General features: G+C 41.0%; 1 protein-coding gene across 1 annotated transcript in view; it reads right to left on the bottom strand.

The window, feature by feature from the left end:
- Positions 1–18773, bottom strand: part of PDE4D (phosphodiesterase 4D) — a 1564000-nt gene that overhangs the window by 1533266 nt on the left and 11961 nt on the right. The window contains exon 2 of the mRNA XM_043887126.1: positions 18107–18200. The gene's annotated coding sequence lies outside the window, so the exon portion shown is untranslated. The remainder of the gene's footprint in view (positions 1–18106; positions 18201–18773) is intronic.

The following is an 18773-nucleotide window of genomic DNA, read 5'->3' as shown; positions in this document are numbered from 1 at the left end:
GCACAAAAAGATCCACTTTGCAAAGAAAGTGTTCTATACCTCTGTTTCTCCCTTTCTACCAACAAACAATTCTTTTTCTCATCTTCTCAGAGCTTTATCCACTGGTAGTGGTCAACCAACTTACAGAATAAACTATCTACCATGTACCAATGGGCTAGGGAGTATTATCAGTTGAGTATGGACATGAGGGACTTCCCTCAGCTCAGCTAGTAAAGAATCAGCCTGCAATGCAGGAAACCCAGGTTCATTCCCTGGGCTGGGAAGATCCCCTGGAGAAGGAAACGACAATTCACTCCAGTATTCATGCCTGGAGAGTCCCATGGACAGAGGAGCCTGGCAGACTATAGTCCATGGGGTCGCAAGAGTCAGATGTGACTTAGCAATCACCAACACCATGGATGTGAGAGTTGGACCGTAAAGAAGGCTGAACGCTGAAGAATTGATGGTTTTGAACTATAGTGTTGGAGAAGACTCTTAAGAGTCCCTTGGACAGCAAAGAAATCGAATCAGTCAATCCTAAAGGAAATAAATCCTGAATATTCATTGGAAGGACTGATGCTGAAGTTGAAGCTTCAGTAATTTGACCACCTGATGTGAGGATCCAACTCATTAGAAAAGACCCTGATGCTGGGAAAGACTGAAGGTGGGAGGAGAAGGGGATGACAGAGGATGAGATGGTTGGATGGCATCACTGACTCAATGGACATGAGTTTGAGCAAGCTCTGGGAGATGGTGAAGGGCAGGGAGGCCTGGCATGCTGCCGTCCACAGGGTCACAAAGAGTCAGACATGACTGAATGACTGAACAACAACAAAGTCATCTATGCAAGTTAATTAACACTGAAAACAGGGCCTTGGAAACACAACATTCCTTAACAAGTAAAAATGATCCCAATGGAAGGTATGTACCGCAGAAATAAGAAAAGGCCAATGGGAGCACACAAGCTTCTTGGAACACCTTGAATATTTCATGCGGGCAACTCTCTGTCCTTCTCAGAGGACTCTCAAGGTGGACAGAGTATATAGAAGAGATGAAAAATGAGAAGAAACTTGCTCTAATAGGTTTGCTGGGCAACTGAAAAGACAGAATCTATGTAAAATGAAAACGCTCTAATAACATTACAAAGTAACACAAACATGCAAATGGATGAGATATAAAGCCTCTTCCCTCCTGATTTCTAATACACTTCCAAACATCTGATCTGCTGTTTCTCCTGAAATTTTAATTAACAGACAGAAGACTTGACTTGAATAGCAAAAGAAATTGCTTGGAGGAACTTAGACACATTTTCCTCCCTTCTCTGATCTCACATTTTCCTAATTCCCAAAATGTGGGTTTTGAAGAGGGGGGATGTCCCTATACAGTCCATGTGCCTTTTTTTTTTTTTTTAAGTTTTTAGTGTACCAAGATCCTCAAGAGTTAGCTGTATTCTCCTCTATATAAAGGTGAGTGCTGAGTCCATGTCACCTTTTTCAACTGCAGTTTCCAGAAAACGGCAGTTTTGCCATTGATTTCTTTTCTTTCTTTTTTTTTTTTTTTTTTGCCCATGACGTCAAAAAGGCAGGTCATTCCTGAAATCGCAGAACTCTAGGCTTAAGAGTCAGAAAACCCACATTCCAATTTCCAAGTTCAGTTCTAATGCTCAGTCATCTTGAGAAAGATTTGAACTCTTCTCTGAGCCTCAATGTCATTTATAAAATAGGGATTTGTTCCAGCCAAGACCAAATCAACTAGCTTGTATGGGAGAGCACCCAACCCAGTGGGGCTCAGTAGGTGTGGTCGATGTGAACACTCATGCCGGGTGTTCTCTGCTTTAGAATTTCCCAGAACAAGATCAGATCCATCCAAATAATTAGTGTTAAGTGGCAGCCTGGATGGGAGGGGAGTTTGAGGAAGAATGGATACATGTATATGTACGGCCTGAGTCCCTTCGCAGTCCTCCTGACACTATCACAACATTGTACATTCCAATATAAAATAAAAAGTTAAGAAAAAAGAAAGTCACAAACTTTCTCTAGAAAGTGTTGCAGAAGTTTTTTCTAAAAAGATCAGATCCATCCATTTATTCAATTAACAAATACTTTGCTGAGCATCTAATACACACGGGACTTATGAGACCTACTAGAGCTATGAGCCATCCTCTTGCTACTGGAAAGTTTCAAATTACCTCTCTTCTAGCATGTTCACTTTTGGAAAATAGTTAAGAACGTATGTTATGTTTGCTTGCTCAAATTATATCTATTGGCAAGCCCATCCCTCCCTGGGCTTCATTATACATCAAAATTCCTACAGTTGGTGTTTTCTTCAAGACATATAGATCAGCACAGTCTCTAAGAAGTTGTCTCTTGGGTTTGATAAAGAAGAAATAAAATACACCTGGATTTGATCAAGCCTGGTTTTCAGGCTGTCAGGGGAGGCTGGCATTGGTAGGGATAAATTAAGTTATTAAGAATGGAAGTTTCCAATAATCAAAGAAGAGACATGGTAATGAGCAGCACACAAAGATAATGGGGAAGCACATACACTGCACATCAGGAGCCATCTGATAATTATTCTGCAATTCAATGTGCCCTTCTTCATTCGACCACCACTGAAAAGCAAAAATGTAGCAAGAAAACATCTGAATAGTAATTTCTGCTCAGTTGAGTCTCTAGTCACAATTGAATAGACAGTTCCTTTAAGGCTTGGATACAAGGAGCACCTATTAGACAATTTCCCAAAGCAGTGTGACTTAGGGTTAAGTGTCACTGCTTACAAATGGACAATAATGCATAGATATTTGAAGCATCACTTTATGCTATTAATTCCAGGGAAATCACATACTGTACCATCTATTAAAATAGAGAAATCATAGTGGTTCAGACCCCAGAGAAGCTAACTGACAGGATAGAACAGGAGTTAGAAAACATGTTTTTTGGTACAATTGTTGGAAAATCACTGATTATATAAAAATTAGTTCTATACATCCTTAGTGGGCTTCCCTGGTGGCTCAGAGGTTAAAGCATCTGCCTCCAATGCGGGAGACCCGGGTTCAATCCCTGGGTCGGGAAGATCCCCTGGAGAAGGAAATGGCAACCCACTCCAGTATTCTTGCCTGGAGAATCCCATGGACGGAGGAGCCTGGTAGGCTACAGTCCACGGGATCGCAAAGAGTCAGACACGACTGAGCAACTTCACTCACTCACTCACTCATCCTTAGTGGCTTCTAAGTTTCCCTAATTGGCAGTAGCATTAAATGGAAAATGAGTATCCTCAAAAAATGGAGAAAAATATAGAAAACAGCATGATTTTCAACTCCTCTCTTCAAACACTCATCTTCTCCATATGCTTATGATGAGTGAGAAAGAGGAAAGAAAAAAAAAACAACCAAAACAGGCCTGTTGGGAGTATATGGCTAGGAGGAATTTCTGACCAAAACCTGCATAGGCAGGGCTGCTACTTTACACAATCCCATTCATACTGTTTGTGGCATCTACCTCCAGGGTTGTGCAAGGCACAGTCTCTGTGCTATATACAATGACCCTATCTACAGGTGTGCAAGGATCCACAAAAAGGGAAAGTTGCTCCTAGTCCAGGAAAAGACCACATTGCCCTGTGAGCTCATTCAGTCCTAATAAGGCAAGGAGAAAAAAAGTGTTTATTGACTTTAAAATTACTCAAGAAGTTCCACAAACAGAAGCAGAAGGAGGATCTGAGAATTGTAAACGATTTGATTATAATCACAAGAGAGGAAAGTCTTTCTGCTTGAGTGATCCTCAGATAAAGAAAACCACAGTGGAACTGGCTGTGCAAATGGGTTTCCTATCTTCATACCCACACACCCAATAGAACATATCAGCAAGCAAAGAAACCATTAACCAATTTCCACTGATGAAATACACCAGGGCTTCTCTTTGGTTGACTTTGAAAACCTTAAGCGATATAATTTAAGTTTTTGTTTCAACTGAAAAATGGAGTGGATACCCTAAATATAGGGCATTTAAGGACAAGTCTACCTGAAAGTAGGACCAGGGATTTCTATCTGACCAGATAAACAATACCCATGGATCTCAATGCTTGATCTCAATCAAGCATTCATGTCTGAAATATGCTTATCCCAAATGCCATGAGCCTTCTTTCCTGGGATGCTTAAAGATGTGCTGGAGGCAGGATCACTGGAAAAGAAAAGTGAAAAGGACTGCCATTCTAGGGCCAGGTAATCCTAATCTGGAGCTCCCCACATGACGACCTCTTCTCATCACCCCTTCCCATGGGGCCAGGAATCTGCAGGGTTAGAGTATATCCCTCACTATAGCAACAATCTCCCTTTGGACCATTCTCCAGGTTCCAATGCCCCTGGAATTATCTGTCTCAAATGGTCCAAAGCCAGCCTCCAATGTCCATGTGGGACTTTACCTTCCAAAGAGCAGACTACTTTACAGCCAGTGTATATACCTTTAGGCCTGAGGGGTGACCATGGGCAGCTATTGGCTATAGGTATGGATAAAGTTGGAATGAACAGATTGGTCAGTCCACACATATTCCTGCTATTCCACAGTGGAGTCAGAGAAGGAAGATAAAGGATGAAATTATAAATGATTTGATTGCAATCACAAGAGAGGAAAGTCTTTCTGCTTGACTGATCCTCAGATAAAGAAAACCACAGTGGAAATGGCTGTGCGAATGGCTTTCCTATCCTCACACCCACACACCGAAGGCTGTGGGACAGAAGGGACTGTGGTCCCGGGCCTACACATGTTGGGGTGGACCTGGAATGGGATAAATCAGACTGAAACGTATGCTATTCAGTGACCCCAGGAGAACATTTATGCTTGGTACACTCAAGAAGTAAAATAAAACTTCATTCTTGTCATGTACCACAGACTTTGGGTATATATTAGATCAGATATAGTTTCAGCTTCTGTCGTTTATCTGCAAAGGTTGTTCCACCTGTTAAATCTGTAGATGGCCATCCTAATAAAATGAAATTTGAAAACCTAAGAAACCATAGAAGTTTCAGTATCTGCAAATGTACCAAAGAAAACTGGATCCTAGAATTCTCACCTGAGGTAGAAAATCCAAAATAAACAGTAAACAGAACCGTAAAGAAAATATCATGATGGCCTTTTCTGGAGCCAGCCCTGCACTAGGCCTGGGAATGCAGGATTTAATCTGGACCAGTCAGTGTTTTCCAGAAGCTCATACCCTAGAGGAGGGAGCTTCTGGTAAGACCAAAGGCCACATTCTTGGCACCTGGTCGCTCTGTCTCCCTCACTGTCTTTTGGCAAATTCCAGTAACCTGATTCCCACTCACAGCTGTTACACCACACACACACACACACACACACACACACACACACACGCACACGCACACGCACACACACACACACACACGCACACACACACACACACACACACACACGCACGCAGTTCATACAGTACTTCCCGTCAGTCTGTCTTACTGTCTGTCATTATTTACACTAGCAGTTCATAAACATGACCACACATCACAGTTACCCTGGGAGCTTCTAACGTACAGATTCCCAAGCAGCAACCTCCCCCTGCCCCTGAGACTGAATCAGCAGGTCAGAGGTGAGGCCAGGACATTTCTACCCTTAGCAAACAATCCAGATGACTATGAAAGCAAAACATTCTATCCTCTGGAGAAACTTCGCTAGAGCCACACAGGTCAGGATGCTGTCTGACCAGGATGCAACTGCCCTGATGCTCGTTTTTTCCCTGCTCCTCCGTGGGTGTCTTCCCAGGGAGAAGGGCAGATATTTTGCCCAAGACTCTGGCACAAGCACCGCAGTGAAAAGTTGTCCTTTCCTGCCCTGGCCAAGCTACAATCAAGTGCCAATTCCAACACATCCTGGAAGATTTCTATATTCGTTCCTTCTCATGAGAAACTATTTGAGCTTTATTCAAAACTAGAAGTACTCTCATGAAACAAGTTTACGCAAACTTTAGAATGGTCCATTTGTTACTGACAGTCTTTATTTCCTAATCCAATGCTAAAACTTTTCCTTTGAATGAAATTTTACCTTATTTCTTTCCTTTCCTTTCCCTCCCAATCTTCCACACATATTGTAACATCTTTTTGGTTAAATTAATAATTCTCAATGAATGGAGGCCTAATTCTTCTAAGAGAACACACCAGCATTTCCAGAAAACCACATGATTTTTTGATTTGTGAAAATTAGCCAAATGTTTTAAAAGGATAAGAAACACTGTGGGATTTGTTCTGGTTTACCCAGAATATGGATGGGAAGAAAGTGTAGTAATCTTTGACTTGAATTTTGTGTTTTACAAATAGCCCAGCACAATCAGAAGTAAACCTAAATGTATAAGGAAAATTAGAGAAACGATAATCAGGAAGAAATCTCTCCTTATCGATGGAAAGACTGACCATGGGAATTCAGGCATCAGTCTGGGCCTTATCACGACAGGCAAACCCGCAGATAAGTCAGCTGTTGCAGGAGCAGAGGAGGTACAATGAGCCCTTTCCCCTAGCACAGTCCAGGGTTCAGCATTACCCAGCCCGGTAAAGCAAACAGGGCTCTTATTGCCACTTTCCCTGCCTGACTCCAGGGATGCTCCCTCTGGTCTCAGGAATGGAGCCTTTGAGAGAGCCCTCTGATGCTGACAATGGAAAAATCTCAACGTGGCACTAACGATTAAGTCAATGCCAACCATGGAGTCCCAGTTCCATCACGCTGACATGCTTCTGGAGAGGATGGAGCTAAAATGGTTAAACCAGAAAGACCAGACTCAAATGTGGAAAATGGACCCCTTACTTCTACAGCTGAACATGTTAAGCTGAAGAAATATACGGTACACTAGTCCTTAACATGCTATTCCTTGGTTCACTTACTTCTCATTTCTCTGCTTTATTATTGTTCTCACTAAACTGCAGAAAATTTTTCCTAAAGTAATTCTAAAGGAGGCTAAAATGCTTAACTTTCATAAATTATGACTTCCCAACACAGAAGTACAAAGGATCATAAATCATGACTTCCGTAACTTGTCAGAAAGAAGCTATATATAATTTTATTTGTGTAAACACAAATTTGTCATGAAATAGCTTAAAAGCTAAGTTTGAAAGGACACGCACAGAGACTTTCCCATTGGTTGGTTTGGGATAGTCCATGATTTCTATTCATGTAACATCTTTTCTACCATAAACATTTATTACTGGTATGGTCTTGGAACTTTAAAAAGGAAGTGGGAAGTATTGAAAGCAGTTGCTAATGGAACTGATCAACATCAGACATTATAATTAATTATTTCAAAACTCTAAAAACAAATGGCTAACGTTAGACTTCTAACAGCATTGTTTCGTTTACGGCAATATCACACCATTGCCAAAAGTCCGTCCACTAGTTTGGATGGAAGTACTGTTGACCCTTGAATAACATGAGTTTGAACTATGGGAGTCCACTTACACATAGATCTTTTTCTCTTTTTTTTTTTTTCACATAGATCTTTTTCAATAAATACTACAGTACTAGGGTATCCAAGATTGGTTGAATTCATGAAAATGAATTCATGGAACCGCAGATAATGGAGAGCCTTCCATAAAGTTATATGTGGATTCTGACTGACTAGGAAGTCGGCACCCCTAACCTCCAGTTGTTCGAGTCCACTGTAATTGCTGGCAATATGATTTTGAAACATAAGAACAGGATGGGCCCAAATGACAGCTTACTTACTCTCCTGAAATAGCCACTAATTCCACAAATTAGCTGCTTGTTGTTCAAGAGAGAGACCATCAGAGATAAAGTAAATAAGGATGTCTCCTATCAATGAATTGGAAAATGCATTTATTTAAAAAATTACTCAGTGTCACAACTGGCATTTCACTTGTGCTCTTTTTGCTTCCACTTTTAATGGAGGCTGTAAGGCAAGAGGCAGATATCAAATGTTCCCTAAGGAATTTCAATTGGCTCTATTAATCTCTCTCTGACTTCAAGACAATGTTTAAAAATAAATGCCTGGCTTAACATTTTACAAAAGCTTTTTTCAAACATTAATTTTTCAACTGTGCACCACAAGAAGGAAATTTTGCATTCAGGTACTAAGTCAAGAGCAACTCAATGAGACTGAAATCATCCAAAGCAGCCCAGCCTCCATCTTTTCATCTCATTCACTCAGTGGCTTGCTGAGCACACTTGAGACCCACTGTCACTTAACAATTGTCTTATCTTCAAGAGCTGACATTTTGACAAACCTCACTCTGGCTACCAACTCAAATGTTTCCACCTTTCCCACTCCTTGCCTACTGTTGAATTTACCTTTCCCCGTCACTATTCTCTCCAGTTAATGCTGCTTTTTTCTTCTTGTTTTAGTCCCAGGCTTCTTAAACTAGGATATATACCCCCACCCGCATCCCAATGTAAGGCCTGGTCATGGGAAAATGTGGCATATATTTTTTAACTATTTATTTTACTCAATAATAAATAGTTTAATACTTAAATACAGACACAGCATGGAATTTTAAATATTTTAAAAACAAAGTTTAAGACTTTAAAACTTACAAAGCCTCTGATAGGCTATTTTGAGTCAAGCCCCCAAGCCTTGGGGCTAAGCTTCTCTTCTCAGTTATTATGTACAGTTCACAGGAAAAGGCTGAGAAGTGTTAACCTAGCCTATTCAGCCTCCTCTTGGTTTCACAGCCCCTGGTTAACCATTCCCAACCAAATTCTCTCTGACCTCTGAGATTTCCAAATACTTTTGCTGCTGCTGCTGCTAAGTCACTTTAGTCGTGTCCAACTCGGTGCGACCCCACAGACGGCAGCCCACCAGGCTCCGCTGTCCCTGGGATCCTCCAGGCAAGAATACCGGAGTGGGTTGCCATATCCTTCTCCACCAAGTACTCTTAGTTAGTTAGTTAGTTAGTTCAGTCGCTCAGTCGTGTCCGACTCTTTGCGACCCCATGAATCACAGCACACCAGGCCTCCCTGGCTCCCCATTAAAACCTTACTTGGATTGACCCAATCCATTTCTTAGTGTTAATTCCAGGATATCACTAGAGAAATTCCCACCTCAATAGTTTGTAGAACCATGCCATTCAACCAGTCCTAGGCACTGGCCAGCACTAGACAATCCCCTTGCTTATCTATGATATACATTCAGGCTTTTTCCAGTTCTTTCATTTTTTTCAAACGTACTTGACTCCCCCAAAGAACAGCTTCATTGCCCACTCTACAGAGACTGAAGTGATTTTAAGTGAACGCCCCTCCGCATGAAATGTCACAGGACAGGGCACGTCACTTCTTTCTCCTCTCCAATCTTAAAGCAGTATTCCTATTGTTTTCTAAGACCAAGCCCATGCTCCTGGCCTACATTTGCCAGTCTGTTCTTTTCATCTTCCCCACTATTTCTTGTATCTTCGGCTTTTGTCTTTTCCCTCTCAGATGACAAGGACGGTTATTGCCTCTTTTGAAAAGGGGTCATGTCTTAATCCTGCATCTCCCTAAGTTCTCTTCCTTTCATTGCCAACCTTCATGAAAGAATAGTTTATGTTCATGGAATTCATTTCTTCTCTTCCCATTGTCCTCTTGAACCCCTGCAAATAGACTTCTGCCTTCACCAAGCCAATGGACCATTCTCACTAAGGTCACAAGGGACCCCACTCACTACTATCCCAGCTCTCTACTCTGAATTTGTCCCGCTTCAACTCCCAAAGAATGGGCGAGTTATCCTTAACTCTTTCCTTGTCTTCACTCCACATCCTCCTGTTTCATCTCTTACCTGACTACTCCTACCCCATCTCATTCATCACCAGTTCCAGTATTCAGACTTTTCTTTCACAGACTCTCACTGCATGCATCCCATGTCTTCAACAATCACCCCAGTGCAGAGGACTCTCACCTCCAGAGCCTTCAGCCCTTAGCCCAGTACTGAATCACCAGCCCATTTCTACCGCCTGTGGGGTATTCTCAAGTAGAAACCCTGAGAATAGTCTGATATGTGAAACAGAATGAGTGTTCTATATGAGCAATGGTTTAGCCTTGGGCAAATCATGGAACATGAGTCCCAGTTAATAAAAATAGTAGTACTTCCCTCAAAGATTTGCTAGTGTGGATTCAGTAACATAGAAGTAGGAAATTCAGTTTATTTATATTGATTTAAATATAGCACTTCAATTGTCAGGAAGGCTTATAATACAGCACTTTACAAATAAGAACTCATTTAATCCTCACAAGGACCCTTGGAGGCAAGTTGTACCATTATCCCCATTTCACAGATGAAAACACTGAGACACAGCCAACCTAGGTAGCCTCCCCACGTCACACAACTAAAAAGTAACAAAGCCTGATTCCAATCCAGGCAGTTTAGCTCCAAAAGCTATGCTAAGCTGCCTCCCTTTATACTGCCTATCTGCCTTTTAACACACTGCAGAAATCAAATTATCATTATTACATAAAAAATCCAGGACATCAGACCACCCTTGCAATTCAAATTTCATTCATGAGTCCCATGTTAGTTAACAACACCAGTCCTATAAACTACAACCTCCTCATCAGCTTAACGTCCTCTCTCACCCTCAGAACCCGTTGCTGCCAGATCTTATTTGGTCCACCTCCAAAATGGTTGACTTATTCCCACCATCAGTGCTTCACGTCCAGTCTATTTCACTGGTACATGAAAAAAAAGGAAAGATAAGACCTCCTATATACTGGGACAATTAGTAAAACTTGTACAACAGACAACAGTTGTATATCAATGCCAAATTTCCCAATTTAAAATAATTGTGCTAAGTTATATAAATGAAAGCTCTTATTTTTAGGAAACACACACTGAAATATTTAGGGGTAAAAGAGGCATGATATCTGCAACTTACTCTCACACGGCTTAGAAAGAGCTCTTAGGAATATATACGTGTTGGAAAATGAGAGAATGGTAAAGCAAATATGGCAAAACGTTAACTGGTAAATCCAGTTGAAGAATATTTCAAAGCTCTTTGACTATTCTTGCAAATTTTCTTTAAATTTAAAATTATTTCAAAGTACAAATCTGAAAACCAAAACCACCACCAGTTTCCTAGCTGCCCCTGACCATGGCCCTTCTGCCCCTCCACTTCCCAAGTCCCCGTACCAGGGTGTAGAAGGCTCACCCACCACACAGACCCAATCAAGTGTGAAGTACCCAGCTGGCATGCAAAGCAATCCACAACCTCCGCTGACTTCTATTCCAGTCTCCTGGCATCCCTCCCAACAACAGGCACAAGTTCCCTCCCCACAGCTGGTTCCCCATGTCCCCTGACCCCACTGCATCTCAGGCTCAGCATTTTCCTGCATCCAGGCCTTTGAAGAGGCTGCTTCCTTTGCCTAGACTAGGACTCCCTTTCTTCCTAAAAACAAACATCAAGGTCATATCCTTCCCTCAAAGCTTAATCAGAATCCTATTTCATCCCAAGTGGCTTTCCAGGTCCACCCAGCTAGAATTTGTTCACCTTACCCCACCTCCTAAAGCAGGTGTCTGCTCTGTGTAGAACTTACCTCCATTCTTCAACCTTGCGCTAGAAATTTTGTGCTAGAAATTCCATGTATCTTTGATCCAGGAGATCAGGAGTTTGCAGAAGATGGTAATAATGTGGTTTTCCTTACACCCCCACTTCCTCTTATATAATTTTGCAGAAATTATGTATTTCATAATTAAAAAAAAAAAGATGCGTGCTGCCAGGGCTGATCACGGACCCAGGGCAACAGACGGGAAGGGACAGGAGAAGGCAGCAGCTCTGGCAGTGAGCACGGAAGATGGGAAGTTCTTATCAGGGCACACGCCCCGGCCTCAGCAGCGTCTACCTCTGCAAGGGAAGGAAAGGAGAAAAGGAATGACCCTGCTTCAGTCAGTTCAGTCTGTCGTCCACCCCCAACACACACACACCCTCACACAGACCTCCCAGAGTCTCTGCCCTGTGCTGGCCACCCTCGAGGCTGCTGCCAGCAGAAAGCGTGTGTGTGGAACTTCCCTGGCTGTGTGTGAGAGCTTCACCCGGTCTAAGTCCTTGAATGACTTTGCTTTCAATACTTTGCCTTTTCAATTTAAGAGGGGGTGAGGGAAACAAGCCTTTTAAGAAAACTTAACCAAAATAAGAGTAGTTAACTTTATAGAAAGTTCTAGATAAAAAGCAAAGCAAGCATGCTCAAGGAAAATGAAAATCGAACGCCCTTTGCCTTTCGAGTCATCTTTTCCCTAATGCCATGCTCCCTAAGTATCTTGACCCTCTTCTTGTGCACAGGGCTTCCACTCAGGTTAGGGCTCAGATCCAGGGTGCATCTCTTCCTCTTACTGACACATATTTGGGCTTAAGTGACTTACCAAAGCTTATGTTATCCTACAGTGGCTCCAAGTTTGTTAGCGGGTTTATTTATTCTTCGGTGAGAGTTTAGGACCAAAGTCTGAGACTTGGGAGTTGATACACTTACACCCAGAGAAGTAGCTGAGACTCTTAAGGGAGAAGGGGAGAGAAATAAAAGACCAAGACTAGGATGATGAGAAAACCTGCATTGAGAGCACAGTAAGTCACCCTTTCATCCCCAAATATGACGTTTCCATGAAACCTTCAGGTGATTACTTCCTAAAGACCATCCTGCTGTGGAGGGACACCAATATTCACCACTCTTGACTCAGACTTAGGCAAGACTCACTGCTTTGTATAAAACAGATAGCCAACAAGGACCTACTATATAGCATAGGGGACTATACTCAATATCTTATAATAACCTATAATGGAAAAGAATCTGAAAAAAGAATATATATGTATTTATATATATAACTGAATCACTTTGCTGTACACTTGAATCTAACATAACATTGTAAATCAACTACATTTCAACTAAAAAAAGAAAAAGACCGACTGTTTTTCCTTTCATTCATTCAACAAATATTGACTGAATGTCTGGTGCATATTAGAAGCTATTCTACATGCTGAGGATACCTTAGTGTACCAAACAAAGTCCCTGCTTGCAGGGAATTTACCAGAACTACACATTACTTTCATAATCTTGTAATATTTGAAATCTCAGGCATTTCCTAGAATAAGTGATTTATTCCCTATGATCTTCATTTCTCTCATCTGTTAAATGGGAATGTCAAACTCTACCACCTACATCACATAGGACTGCAAGGAGAATTGGGTAAAAAAGCATCTATAAGGTGCTTAGTACAGAGCCTCACAGTCAGTAGATAATCAATAAATGGTAATGTGATTATGATTACACACTACCCTCAAACCAGAGTCATCATTCACTTGTCTCTCAGGTCTAAACCTTGTAAATAATACTGCCACTGTGTCCTAAATCTAGTAATTCAGATATATCTCTCACAATTTTACTTTTACTTCTGTACTCAACTGTAGAGTGTACTCAATACTTTAAACTCACTTCAAGAAATAAGCGTAGAATTACAAGTTTTCTATTTTTCCTAACATACATTAAATTCATAAATAATTATTACAATTTAAAAGGTTTATTCATGTGACACAGCACCCAAAATTAACTCAGATATCACTGGAAGTATGCTGAGTGCTGAGTCTACTTTGGGAAACACTTCTCCATATGCTCCTCTTTGCAGTGCTGATCTCTATATCTAAATTTGGTTTATTACACATTTTGGAGAGCTCCAGAGTCTGCCATCCTCTCACAGTTTCCACTGCTGCTCCCCTAAGGCAGCCTCCCTTTAACATGACTGTCATAGTTTACCAGTTTCTACCCCTGAAACCAGATCATGTCTCACCTGCCCCAAACCCACCAACAGATTCCTGTCTCCCTAGAATAAACGCAAAGACCTTACTGCACTCTACCAAGCCCTACGTGATCTGACCCCCGCTTGTCTCCTCACCACATTTCCTACCACTCTTCCCACTGGAAACTGCAGTTTTACTGAACATTATGCAGCCAGCCTTTGCATCTGCTTTTCCTCTGCCTGTAGCATCCTCCCCAGGTTGTCGCAGCTCACTCCCTGACTTCAGAGGCCCTTCGTGAATATCTGCTCACTCAACTCCATCAATCATCATCATTCTTACTCATCCTATTTTATTTTGACCGAAACACTTATCACCTTTAAACATCAAATGAGGTGCATTCACACATTTGTTTCCTGTCTGTCAAGCCCCTCTAGACTACAAGCTTCACAAAGGCCTGCATTTTGTCTATATTGCACATTACTGTATTACAAATGCCTGAAATAGCATGGAAGCCACTCACCAAATATTTGTTGGTGAAGGCATGAGTGAATGCACCAAGGGTGGATAGTGAGTATTCTTTGAAATATGCTCAGCTTGAGGTGTCTCCAAACTCATAGAGTGGGCAGGAAGAAATGCAAATGTAGAGTTTAGGAGAAGAGAAAGTAAAAAGCAAGAACACCGGAAAACAAGACTAAAAAAGCACAGACCCACCCACCAAAGCCCTCCAAATGCTACTGGAATGTTGGCCCCAAAATAAAGAAATTAGTTGGAGACAGACTAGAGCTCAGGGATGGATATGGATAGAAATTAAAAAGAACTCACTTCATTACACAAGAATTTGTAGTGCATAATTTAGTATAAAAAGGAGGGGAGAGAGGCATATACGTAAATAAAGCAAAATTTTTATTTTAGCCTTTAATGAGAAGCTGCTCCCTCACCAAACTTTGCAAATAAGTAACAAGGTAGAATTCAGATTTTTTTTCTAACCCAGTCTGTAGAAGTGTTAACAAACTGTAAAACTTCTGAAACAAAGACTGCTAAGATGGAGAAAGAGAGTGAAATGACACCTGGGAACCCAAGGCCCCAGTTCAGGGCCTCCCTATAGCTACATCCTTTGACCCACAGCTTTGTATTCATCCAGCCTGACCCTGAGGTTCTACCATGATTTGCTTTGGCCAATGGGATACTAGCAAATGTGATAGGAATCAAGCCTTGAAAAACACATGTGCCTTGCCATCTACCCTCTTGCATGACGGGGCTTGCCCCTTTTGGACCCTGGCCTGCCACCACCATAAGGACATGTCTGGAGCAGACTGCTAGAAAGATGAGAGCAGAGATAAGAAATACACGGGGAGTACTGAGCTTCCTCAATCAAGAGTATCACAGACTCCCAGCTAACCTCTAATGCATGAGGAAGGCCAGCTAAAATAATCAGAATCCAGCTTCAAAAAACAGAACTCCCCCAGCTAACCAGTAGACTCATAGAAAATAACAAAGGGTTATCATTTCAAGATATTATGTTTTGGAGGAGTTTGTTAACCAGCAGTAGCTAACTGATAAAACTTAGATAGATAACTTTTCTCCAAATAACTAAGGTTAAAAACAGAGGTAGAAGTCAAAAGAACTAAAATGACAAGTTACCTAAGCAATAGAGGGCATAATTTTCTAATTAGTTTTTTAAACCATTTGAAAACAATAGGAATATATGCAAATATGTGCAACATAGTTGCAAGTCAAAGTAAAATTATTAGTGTCCCCTTAAATTATAAAAGTGGGGTAATCTTTTATAAATATAAACATCAGACACCTAGTATTCTGTGTAGGCTCCAATAAAAACAAAATGGAACCACATATGTTCTCTTCACCCCTCAATCATTCTACCCTAGTCATCACAGGGGACTTCTGTTTTCCACAGCACTAGAGTCTATTTTCATTAAAGTAAACTACTCTTTCTTTCATCTTAAAAAAATTAACAACCTTACCAGACTCACTCACGGAACTGTAGCTAAAATAAAACCAACCAAAATTTGCTTCTGTTCAGACTTCTGTACTGACAAAAGCATTATCTTTTTCCCCTTCCAAGTTTACCCTTTTTCTTTCTTCCTTTATACATTTTCCAGGAGATCTGCACAAAAGCATAAACTTCCACATTAGACAAGTGAATAAGGACGCAAACGCGGAACAATGCATACACTGTTTGAAGAGGTCGTCTCATCCGAGCCTCCTTCACGCTCACAGCCTCACACATGGCCACAATTTTAGTCTCACAGAATCCATTTTATATTCTGCCCCATAAACATATACATCCTTCTATAAAAAGAAACCGGGCCAAGTTGAGAATGATATTAAAGCTACAAGTAATAATACACTGGTAGAGCCCTCTACACGCTCAGCCCCACGCTCCCCCTCACATGGTGTCTTAGCTCATTTAGGCTGGTGCACCAAAATACCACAGGCTGGGTGGCTCATAAACAGCAGATATTTACTTCTCACAGTTCCAGAGGCTGGAAGTCTGAAATCAGGAAGCCAGCATGGCTGGGTGAGGGCCCTCTTCCAAGCTGTAGACTTCTTGTTTCATCCTCAAATGGCAGAGGGGCTAGGGAGCTCTGTGGGGCTCTTTAGAAGGACACTAACCTCATTCATCAGAGCTCTGCCCTCATGTCCTGATGACCTCCCAAACGGCTTGCTTCTTAATACCCGTATATTGGTTATTGGGATTTCAACACATGAATTTTGGGGTGGACACAAACATTCAGCCCACAGCACTGGTCATCAGAGCCTGGGTTCCTATCTCCCTTTTATAGGCATGAACACTGAAGCTGGGGGTGACAGTTTGACTTCCTTGAGGTTTCTGTTCCATAAAGTGACAAATCAAAATTCAAACCCAAGTTCAGAGTTCTTTTCTATACACTATACTGCAGAGTAATACATGATTGGAAAACTCAAAAAAAAAAAAAAAAAGCCTTTTCACAGAAAAGAAAAAGACCAGGAATATATGTAAGAAGATAAAGAATAGATAGATGTGTGAGAAAAGAGACAACAGAGGCATTTACTTTTACATTGGACAACTGTGTAAGAAAAGCAGCTAGTAACTGCTAACATTTCTAGAACATTCTACAGAACACAATGGAAAACCACATAATTTTCTAGCATGTTATGGACCAGCAGTAGAACAACAAGTACCTAAGACAGGATTTCTACACAACTTTGCATATATTTTCACCTCTTTATGTTCTAAATGTGTTATTGTGGGCTGTATATCCTTTATTCAAGATAAGTAAGTGTTAGTCGCTCAGTCATGCCCAAGTCTTTGTGACCCCATGGACTGACTGCAGCCCACCAGGCTCCTCTGTCCATGAGATTTTCCAGGCAAGGATACTGGAGTGGGTTACCATTTCCTTCTCCAGGGGATCTTCCCAACCCAGGGATCGAACCTGGGTCTCCTGCACTGCAGGCAGATTCTTTACTGACTGAACTATAAGGGAAGCTAAATTCTTGTTTATCAAAAGTATATCTAGAAAAAATATATATCTAGGACAGTCAGTGCTAGATAATTGAATCTGCAGACTGAGTGAGACTACTAAACAAAGTAACAGCTGGTTTACTTCAGACTCTGCACAACCTGAAAGCTCTAGATCAGGGTTTGGAAAACTTTTTCTGTAAAAGGTCTGTAAAAGACAGTAAATACTTTAGGCTTTGTGGGCTATATGCTCTCTGTGGCAACTACTCAACTCTGCCCTGGTGTGAAAGCAGCAGTTAACAATGTACAGACAAATGAGTTTGGATATGTTTCAATAAAACTTTATTTATAAAAACAGATTTGGCTCAAAGACAGTACTTTGCCAATTCCTGTTGTAAAGCATAGCAATCACCCAGAAGAATATATGCACCATGGAATATTACTCAGCTGTTAAAAAGAATTCATTTGAATCAGTTCTAATGAGATGGATGAAACTGGAGCCCATTATACAGAGTGAAGTAAGCCAGAAAGATAAGGAACATTACAGTATACTAACACATATATATGGAATTTAGAAAGATGCTAATGATAACCCTATATGCAAAACAGAAAAAGAGACACAGATGTACAGAACAGACTTTTGGACTCTGTTGGAGAAGGCGAGGGTGGGATGTTTCAAGAGAACAGCATCAAAACATGTATATTATCTAGGGTGAAACAGATCACCAGCCCAGGTTGGATGCATGAGACAAGTGCTCGGACCTGGTGCACTGGGAAGACCCAGAGGGATCGGGTAGAGAGGGAGGTGGGAGGGGGGATCGGGATGGGGAATACAAGTAAATCCATGGCTGATTCATGTCAATGTATGACAAAAACCACTACAATATTGTAAAGTAATTAGCCTCCAACTAATAAAAATAAATGAGAAAAAAATAATTAAAAAATTTTTTTAAAAAATGCATTTATGCTCTTACCTACTCTCAGGGGAGGACGGACATCCTAAGCCAAAGTCTGTTCTTCCATCTGGTACACAATTTTTAAAAACTGGGCTATCTTCTTGCTTACAACCTATAACAAAATTCAAGCAGGTATTTCAAATCAAGGATTCTAACTTAGGCTAGTACAGTGAAGGCCAAAAGCCTTCAGAACACAGCCCAAGGACTGAAACAACAGAGCAGCCTGGACCTGCTAGTTTAGGGGCAAAACACTTTCTCCCTAAACACTCAAACATCTTAATCATTTCAATATTAAATGACTCAATGCCACTGAGAATGTTAACTTTGAATCAACTAAGGAAAGATTCTATTTAATACCTTTAACACAGAAAAAAGATGGATACACATAAGATCTATTTAGAGAGATCCGTGAATACCGCCTAGCAGAAGTTTTAGAACTAACTGAAGAAATTTTAGCTATCTAGAATAAATACTTTATGAAGTAATCAATCCCCCAAATAAAAATAATAGACAAGCATTTATAAAGCACTTACTATGCATTATGCATCATTCCAAGTGTTTTACCTATACTAATTTACCTAAAGTATAGAGCAATCTAACCAGGTAGGTACTATTATAATCCCATTTTTCAGACAATGAATTGAGGTACAGGGAGACTAAATGACTTGCTCAGAGTAACACAGCC

This window comes from Cervus elaphus, chromosome 25 (genome assembly GCF_910594005.1).
Source record: "Cervus elaphus chromosome 25, mCerEla1.1, whole genome shotgun sequence".
In the NCBI taxonomy this organism is placed as follows: Eukaryota; Metazoa; Chordata; class Mammalia; order Artiodactyla; family Cervidae; genus Cervus; species Cervus elaphus.
This window is presented reverse-complemented; position numbering and strand designations above follow the sequence as displayed.